Source organism: Camellia sinensis, chromosome 11, assembly GCF_055761805.1.
Source record: "Camellia sinensis isolate YWXY chromosome 11, ASM5576180v1, whole genome shotgun sequence".
Taxonomy (NCBI): Eukaryota; Viridiplantae; Streptophyta; class Magnoliopsida; order Ericales; family Theaceae; genus Camellia; species Camellia sinensis.
In genome coordinates this window covers 165682908-165693568 of record NC_138971.1, presented here as the reverse complement: position 1 = coordinate 165693568, position 10661 = coordinate 165682908, and positions in this window count along the sequence as shown.

Sequence of the window (10661 nt, the reverse complement as noted above, 5' to 3'; positions counted from 1 at the left end):
TTTTATTATTTTATTATTCTATTTTTTTTCTTACCTATGTCCATTTTAAAGAATTAAAATTTAAAATTTAAAAGCTTTTAAAATTATTCATCATAAATAATTATAAATAGATTTATAAATTAAAATAAAATAAAATAAAATTAATTTTTTAAAATTTGAATTCAAGTGTAATGGTTAACTATCTCATTAAAAGGTTAGAATTTTTTTGAAAATGAAGACTATAAAAATGGGGCAGAGAGATTTGACATATAAATGAATATTTAGCAATTGGTATAATTTTGTTAAGTTAGAGCTTATCAATTCTAAGTCCCCGTTTGGGATGAGTGTTTGAGTTAAAATAGACATATAGGACAAATAGGTTATTTTAGTCAAATAAGACAAAATGTCACATCCAATTCATAATCATTTTATTTTTTCTCTTACGCCAAAAAACCTATCTCAAACGAGACTTTTTAACCCCAAGCTAAAATAGTCGAAGAGTCAACACACATCCCAAACGAACCCTAAATAGTTAAATTGGCATTCGAAATTTACTGCAACTTCTACACTCTTGTTTTTAAGACAATCTTCAATTCAGAATTGTAACTGAAATTTTAAAATAGTAAATCAGATCAATAAATAATCAAAGTTAATAATAACGAGTTGTTTTGGGAAATAGGTTAAAAGTTAATTTTTTTGATTTTTTTTTGACTTTTTTTAAAAAATATGTAAAAAAGTAGAAAGATGATATTATCTAAAAGAGGTTAAGAGGCCAACACACTTGTTAATGTATATATTAAATTTAAATTTATACTTATCTTCTTGTATTATAGATATAGCTTATCTCTATCTCTCTCTATCTCTATCTCCTTCTATCTATATCTCTCTCTATCTCTATCTCCTTCTATATTTATCTAGGTTTGTGTTCAACCTATAAATACAGGCTCTTCTATTGTATTCAATTCAATTCATATAATACAAATGCACATTTTCTATATTTCTTTCAACTATTCTAACATGGTATCAGAGCACTAGGTTCTATACCTATAGCCTTTTTTTTGTGCTTAGTCTCGTATATAGTGGCACTACAACATTCATTCCATCATCCATACACTTTATTATCTTTGTTCCAGCATTGCTTCATCATTATTTTCAGACGATTCCAGTGGCCATAAACACAAACCTGTGACAACCATCATCTTCGTCTCTTCCAGATGATTCCAGAGCCACCAACCACGCCCCAAAAGAAGGCTTTCACGCGTGCGTCCCTCTGCTACAATCGTTGCTGATGTCAGCCCTAAGCGCGTTAGCGTCATCACTACAGTACGCCGCATGCATCTACTGCTATCGTGCACCACGTATCCTCTTGCTAACATGCGCCGCGCATCTGTTGGCACCTCTGCTGTTATCGTGCGCCTTGCACTTTCTGCTAACGTGAGCCGCGCACCTGCTGACGTCATCCAACCCCTGCTGACGTTATCTCTGCACACCAGACCCTTTTCCCAGCTATTTTCGACTTTCCGAACTCACTAGTATGCTCTGTTTTGTTGATTTTTGCTCCTATAGCACTGTTTTTCTCTATTTTACTTCACCAAACCACCGTTATGGATCGTCATAATACTTCTTATCCAATCTCTAACTACGTGTTATGGGCCCAGGCCATGTTTGGTTTTTTGAAAGGGAAGAAACTCTGGCGCATTATCACTGGGAATGTGGTTCAACCAATGAAAGAGGTTCATGAAACAGCTGCCACATATGCAGATCATTTGGAGGATTGGGACAGTAAGAATTACCATATTATCACTTAGCTTCGGAATACTTCTGTTACCTCTATCAGTTTACAATTTGGTCATTTTCAACTTGATTCTGTTACTACTCTTGCCAAAGACATTTGGGATTTTTTGACAGAACATTATCAGACTACTAGTCTTGCTCATCAGTATCAGCTTTAAAGTCAACTTTATCGCTTGTGCCAAGAGCCTGGTCAGTCTGTTAATAATTTCCTTTCTCAGATATGTTCTGTTTGGGACCAGCTCGCTCTCTCTGAACCTGTCTGGCCTCATATTGAAGATGTTACTTTATTCACTCAATATTGTAATCACCAACGATTGGTTTTGTTTCTCATGGCTCTTACTACCCAGTTTGAGCCCATGTGTGCATCTCTGTTTTATCGCACTCCATTGCCCACTCTTGAGCTGGCTATTTCTAAGTTATTATTTGCGGAGACTCGTCTTGGCCCTCTGCAGACTCATCATGTGGATACAGTTCTTGTCATTCTCCAATCACTAAGTTCCTCTGCACCAACCACCTAGCGGCCCACTACTTGCAATTATTGTCAAAATTGAGGCCTTCATTCTACTCATCTTTTGCTTCATTGCCCAGTCAAATCCTGTTGGTACTGCAACAAGATTAGTCTTGGTCATCTGCAACAAGTTTATTTTCGCAATCCAGACCACTCATCTACTACTCATGGGACTTTATCACAAGGTCGTTCACAACATCCCGGGAATCAATTTAGATCTCTGCCTGCTCATCGTACTACTGCTGATACCTCTGAGGAATTTTTTGAGCCTTTAGATCCAGCCGCTCCTGTCTTTTCCCAAACCGATGTTAAAGCCATATTTGAATAGTTTCTGACCACCTCTGATACACCTCCTTCTACTGCTTTGTCTATGACTTCAGGTACATCTCCCTGGTATTTTGACTCAACATGTTGCAATCATATGACTTCTAGTTCTACTCTATTTTTTTCTATTTCTTCATCTTCTCCTATTCCCTTCATTCATGCTACGGATAGTTCTCTTATGTCTGTAAGTCATATTGGTTATATTTACACCTCTCATCTATCCTTATCAAATGTTTATCTTATTCATGTTCTCACTTTAAATCTTATTTCTATTAGTCAATTATGTGAGCTTGGTCTAATTGTCACATTTTCTACTAATGGTTGTTTGGTACAGGACCCTCAGATAGGATAACCTCTTGGGATCCGCCATAAGCATAGACGTCTTTATGAGCTCATTCATATTCATGTTCCAGACTCCATCCCGATAGCTACCCTGACATCTGCTTCTATCATGTCTCTTTTTAATATTTGGCATTGTCGTTTAGGACATATTTCTGTTAGTCGATCAAAATCTTTAGTTTTTACTAGTCAATTAAGTCATGTCATTCCCGATACTTTGGATTGTTTATCTTGCCAACTTGCAAACCAACCTGTTTTATCATTTAATGCAAGTACTTCTGTTTCTCATACACCATTTGATCTTATCCATTCTGATATTTGGGGACCATCACTTACTACCACTATGGGAGGATCATGTTAATTTGTTGTTTTTGTTGATGATTTTTCACGTTTTATATGGTTATTTCTCATGAAATGTCGATCAGAACTCAAACAACTTTATTACAATTTTACAAACATGGTCCAAACCCAGTTTTCTAAAAACATTAAAAAAATTTGATCTGATAATGCTATGGAATATAGGGATCTTGATTTTCTCTCTTTCCTTCAGCGTCACGGTACTCAGCCTCATTGTTCCTGTGCTGGCACATCCCAACAAAATGGTCGTGTGGAATGGAAGCATAGGCATATTCTTGACACTACTCGAGCCCTTCTTATCTCTTCCTCGTGTCTTGAATATTTTTGAGGGGAAGCTATTTATACTGTTGGTTACACTATCAATTGTGTTTCCACTCCTACTACCCATAACCAAGCTCCTTATGCACATTTGCATGGCATTAGTCCTCCATACACAAATCTTTGGGTTTTTGGGTCTGCATGCTTTGTTCTCCTCCAACCTCCTGAACACACCAAACTTGAACCCCGTTATCGTCTTTGTTGCTTTCTTGGGTATAGAATTGAACATAAAGGCTATCGTTGTTGGGATCCTATCTCCAAACGTCTTCGTGTCTCTCGTCATGTATTTTTTGGGAGCATAAAATGTTTTCATCCTTATCCTCGTTCCACTTATCATCATTTTCTACTTTCATTCTATTTACTAATCCTTTTATCGATCTCTTCTCTAATGCCTTTGATGCAGGTTCCTCCTCTCTAGATACACCTTTGCCTATACTTGGTCCTGTCCCGACTGCTCTTTCTAATGGTCCCGTTGAGTCTCTTATCACCCTACCAGATCCTCCTCCCACCGGTCGTTCACATCGGGTAACTTAACCACCTGTTTATCTTCATGATTATATTGTTGGGTCTACTACATTTTCTACTTATGAATCCACCTCCTATCGTGAGACTTGTACTAATCCTCTTTAGCAGCAAGCTATGACTGATGAATTACAGGCTTTAGACAAAACTCATACCTGGGATATTATTGATCTTCCTCCTGGAAAGACTGCGATTGGCTGCAGATGAGTATACAAAATCAAGACCCATTCTGATGGCACTATTGAGCGCTATAAAACCCGTCTTATTGCAAAAGGCTTCACCCAGAAATATGGCATTGATTATGAGGAGACTTTTGCTCTGGTTGCTCGGCTTACCTCTGTGCGTAGCTTACTTGTTGCTGCTGCTGCTCGCCATTGGGATCTCTTTCAGATGGATGTAAAAAATGCCTTCCTTAATGGTGATCTTCTTGAGGATGTCTACATGTAACCTCCCCCTGGGTCTGCTTATCCGGCTCATAAGGTTTGCAAACTACAAGTACTCTCTATGGTCTCAAACAAGCCCCACGGTGGTTTGCAAAATTCAATTCTGCTAGCCATGACTTTGGCTTCACCTCCAGCTTATATGACTCCGCTCTATTTGTTCGGACCACTCCTCAGGGCACCACTCTTCTTTTTCTTTAAGTGGATGATATGATTATCGCCGGTGATGACGTGGCTGGTATTCTTAGCCTCAAACAGTTTCTCAATCGCCAGTTTGCGATGAATGACCTTGGTACTCTTAATTATTTCTTAGGGCTTGAAATCTCTCATGATTTCAATGGTTATTTTTTGTCACAAGTCAAATATTCATCCGATCTTCTGGCACGTACTGGTCTAACCGATTGTAAGACTATCTCTACTCCCGTTGGTCCTCAGACTCGTCTCACTCCTCTAGACGTGGATCTTCTCTCTGATGCTACTTGTTATGACCCAAACTCGCCCCTATAGGTTTAGCATCGTAATCGGCTAGTAATCATTGGATTACCAAAGGCCTCTTAACAGAATGACATATAATAAGGGGCAGCGGAAGCAAATATAGAAATATACATTGTCCATAGAGCTGTGTTAATGTATATGAAACAGAAATCTTTAAAACAAACTTATATATATATATATATATATGTGTGTGATGTCATAAATGCATTAGTTTTACGTCACCAAAGCCACATATATAGAACTTCAAAAACATGTTCAAACAAAACATAAACATCAGAAAGTACAAAAGGCCCCAAGACTCAAAAGCTTGATCATATCTCAAAAGGGAACCTCCATGGGAGGCACGATGGTTGGCTGACTCTAAGACTCGCCAGACAGTAACTTAGGCCTGGTCACGCGTATGTTCACCTACATACATAATATAAACGGTGAGCGAAAGCCTAGTGAATAATAACAGAGTAAAGGGTTTGATGAACGATGTCCATAACATAATCAGAGATTAGAGTTCGTATTAGAAACAGATTTATATTCATATTCTTGTTCAAGTCAATGGCAGAAATCAGAATACATACTTAATCTCAAATCCATTAGCGCTAACAGATCACAAACGAGGCATCGAAGATCATACTTGTCAGTTTCATAAAGGAACCTCCGGCCGGGTACGGATAACTTGTCAGTTTCATAAAAGAACTTCCAGACCGAGTACGAATAACTTGTCAATTCCATAAAGGAACCTCCGGCTGAGTACAGATAACTTGTCAGTTCCATAAAGGAATCTTCGGACCAGGAACATATAACTTACTTGAGCCCCGAATACTTATCAGAATTTGGACAATCATTCATTATACAGAACATAACATTTCATAGAATAGATATTATTTCATCATGCAGAAAATAATTAGAGTTGAACATAACTTTACTAAGTTATTACTCACAGATGGCTCCAAAGCAAACAGACAGAATGGGCAAATCAGACATCCTATGACACGTGACCTACACAGTTATAGAACGAACACATACTGAATTACACACTCGGAATTATTATCTTAATCCTTTCTTATCTTGGTGTGTTTCTACTACTTGTTCTCATTATTATGTCTTAACCTTGGCCTAGGAATGCTTAGGATGCAATGAGGATGCTAAAATGTATTTGGAGACACTTAACAAAAATTACTGAAAACATGGGTCCTACTCAAGCGCAACTTTCTTCACTCGAGCGGACATGTATGTCACGACCCAAACCCGCCCCTATAGGTTTAGCATCGTAATCGGCCAGTAATCCTGGGATTATCGAAGGCCTCTGAGACAGATTAACATAATATTAGGGGCTAGCGGAATCAAATGACAATATACAACGTCCATTGAGCCGTGCAGACTTATATGAGACAGAAAAATTTTAAAACTTTTTATATACATATATACACATGATCCCTACGTCATAATATATATACAGATCAAACAAAAAGGACTTAGCCCCTTTTTCAAAATACACAAGACTTGTTTAACCAAACAAAAAAATAGAACTTAAACTTTAAATCACATAGCGATAATCACTTGTCATATCCAGAACCTCCACGGGAGGCACATAGGTTGGCTGACAAAAACAGATTCTAGGCAGATGCCTCTAAGCCTGGTCACGCGCCTGATCACCTATATACATAAATAATTCAGTGAGCTAGAGCCCAATGAATAATAACAAAGTAAAGGGTTTTAATGAATGAGTCCGTACAGATTCAGAATTCATAATTCAGTTTCGTATCAAATTCATAATTTGTCCAGATTATATACAGAAATCATAAGTCATGCGTAAGTATACGTAATACATCCATAAGCGCTAACAGAGCAGATACAGAACAGATGCAGACACGTGAGGGTTACGAATAACCAGTTCCATAAAGGAACCTCCGGATCCGGGTAACAGAGAATAAACACGCTGAGCCCCATGATGGAGCCTCCGGTACGGGTAATAGAGTGTAGACAGATTAAGTTCCATGATGGAACCTCCGATACCGGGTAATAGCCAACACATATCACATGATATTAAGGATGTCACGAATACATATTAGAAATTGGACAATCATTCGTTGTACAGAACATAACATTTCAAAAAACAATTCTTATTTCATCATACAGAAAATAAATAAGGTTGAACATAGCTTTACTATGTTATTACTCACAGATAGCCGCAGAAGTAAATCAGACGGACTGGACATATCAGATAAATCAGAAGACAATGGCGCGTGACCTATACAAGTACATAACATATACACATTGAAATACAATATTACTTCATTGATCAAACTTGACTTTTCTAGTCTTTTTCCGTCTAAATAGTCCGAAATTCTACTACGCTTATTCTTTCTCATTCAAATAAAACGGGTTCTTATTTCACATATTCTTTCATTACTAAGTCCTTATTTTCCAAATAGATTAATCTTTTACTTGGTTTCTTAAACAATTACCACTAGATCAATGATTCATTCTTTAACTAACTAATTTATGTTGATTGGTAGCTTATTAATCTTTATTGAGTCATAAATCATGTCTAGAATGCTTTGGAAAGAGATGAGAATAAAAATCTGAACTAAATGCAATTTTCCAAAGTATGCTGAAAATGGGGTCTTCGCTCGAGCGCCACTTTGGTCGCTCGAGCGGACTGTAAAATTTGAACAACTTCTGGGAGCTCGATTTTCATGCTCGAGCGAGACTTTCCTCGCTCGAGCGGACAACGTGAATTCTAGAATTTTCATAATTGCAATTGAAGTTCAAATTTGATATTCAAAGCCTCAAAACGTGTATTTTTGATACACAAAAATGAAGAACCATTGTATAATTTAGTAAACACTTTCAATTAGAAAACATTCTGTGACACCCCTGTTCTGTATTATGCTATTTGGTCCCAAATGCCAATGTGATTATATGTTTTGATATGATTTTGTGTGCCATTATGCGAATATATATGATTTTGAAGTTTTATCTGTTCATCGTAGGAATATCTGTTTGAATAACCTGCTTTGGAAATTAAATTGAGGGCCTTATCGGCCACAGAACCCTAAACTGACTATGCCATTGTGATTGGCATAATTTTTAGAGCCTACGGTGAAATTTAATTGAAGATTGATTCTGGTCAATTTAAAATGATTAAATTGATAAATTAAGTACCCCATTATTTTATATTAAAATATTTGTTAGTGAGGCTTGCTGTATATTTGCATTGCACTCTTCTTTAGCTCTCTTAAAACTCAAAATCTGAGTTAGACAATTGAGAGTGAGAGAGAGGTCGGCTATAGAGAGAGAAAGGAAGAGACTTGAGCAATTTTTGGCTCTAGCTTGGGAATTTGAAGATTTAACTCAAGAATTGACTAGAATTTGGAAGATTAAAGCTCCTAGGTGAGTAACCAACCCCTAACTCATGAATTTGAGTTGTGATTTCGTGAATTGAAGATTAATTTGTAATCTAGAACATGAAAGGAGTTGGTTTTGATGAATTTGAAGATTATATATGCATGCATGTATGTATTGTTTTGAATTTGCATATTTGAGCTTGAATTACATGACTCATGTTGCAATTTTGGTTGAAATCCATGTATTTGACCATCCTTTCATCATATGAGATGAGAATGAAGGTTATATGTCACATGCATGTACAATCCATGGAAGTAGAAGCTTTGAATGCATGAAATGGTTACATTGGTAATGAGTTGGTGGAAAATGAGCCATGCATGTAGATAAATTATGAAATTGAGCTTCAATATGTTGTAATTCTATGTTTGTACCATGTTAGTACATGATTATGTGAAGTTTGGACCGAAATCATGCATTTAGAGCCTTTGAATGTCGAGATGAAGCTCAAGAACTCAATCTGGAAAACCCAGATTTTCGATGTCCGCTCGAGCGGGTGAAGTACCGCTCGAGCGGAGAAAACGAGCTCCCAGCATTTTTGGTTCCCGCTCGAGCGGGGGAATTTGACGCTCGAGCGGGGAGCTATGTAGACAGGCAGTACGCTCGAGCGGCCGAGTTCACGCTCGAGCTGGAATTGAAGGCAACCAGTACTTTTGCAGACCTAAGGGTTCGCTCGAGCGGGGAAGTCCACGCTCGAGCGGGGACCCTATTTTCTGAAATCCTGTTTTTGCATTTTGTGTTCTGTTTTCCGTTCTCTTTCACTTGCAAGCACTCTTAGGCATATGTTGAGCATTGTAAATGAGTTAATGAGATAATAATAAAGCCTAAAGAGGAATATGTGAATTAAAGAACGGATTGAACTGTTAATGACCCTTTTGTGTTCATGAAACGTGTAGGGTCAAGCTCCAGGGCAAATCCACAAGCCGATCATTGTGAGTAATATCAATATTTGAAAGCTTGTCAATGTCCAATTGTTATTCCTTTATAAACTTTATGAGTTGTTAATTGGAATTGTGGACAAGAGTCTGACAGGAATCAATGAATGGACCGAAGGTCGTTTTGATAAGAATGAATGGACCGAAGGTCGTTTTGATGTAAATGAATGGACCAAAGGTCATTTTGATGTGAATGAATGGACCAAAGGTCGTTTTGATGTAAATGAGCGGACCGAAGGTCGTTTTGACCTATATGAATGGACCGAAGGTCGTTCTGTCATGAATGAGTGGGCCGAAGGCCGTTTTGACGTAAATGAATGGGCTAAAGGCCATTTTGACATGAATGAGTGGGCCGAAGGCCGTTTTGACGTAAATGAATGGGCTAAAGGCCATTTTGACATGAATGAGTGGGCCGAAGGCCGTTTTGACGTAAATGAATGGGCTAAAGGCCATTTTGACATAAATGAATGGGCCGAAGGCCGTTTCGACAAGAATGGAAACCTGAATGGACCAAAGGCCAATATGTTGGAACTACAGTCACTTGATCTGAATTTTGTATAAATATATACATATATATATGTAAGTAGAAATGTGAATTGGGCCAAAGGCCGTTTGGGACATGTTGTTCTACATTGTTATGTAATTTCTGCATTTGATATTATTTACTGAGCTATCGCTCATGCTCATTCATGTGTTTGTAGGTGAGCCAAGGGAAGTCCAAACCCAGCCCCAGTGAAGTCTGCTAGGAAAAATCCGAGTTTTGAGGAAGTCAGCCTTGCGTCTCACTCTTGAGACCTACCCTTGCCTTTTTGCTATGCAATTATATTCTGTCTTGCCGGCAAGGACTTTATGTATACCTGTAAATAGTCTGTCATAGGTTGACTCGTTTTGGATAATCTTGTCTGTGATGAATTTTGTGAAACTGTACTTTTGATGTGGGTTATTAACGTAACTGAATATGGTCTGTTGATGTGTATATAAGCACGGCTCTATGGACAAAGTTTTTTTTTTATTTATTGCTTCCGTTTGGCCCCTGTACTCTGACAAGTTATGTCTGTTTTGGTCTGAGGCCGTAGGTAATCTCAAGATTACTGGCCGGTTATGTCCTTAACCCATAGGGGCGGGTTCGGGTCATGACACATTCATTCAAAATCATGCTCAAATTGCCCAAATTTAGTTTTAATTCATCTTCTTTATATCAACCCACAATTCTAAAATATAAATTAGACTTCCCAACCTCTTGAAATT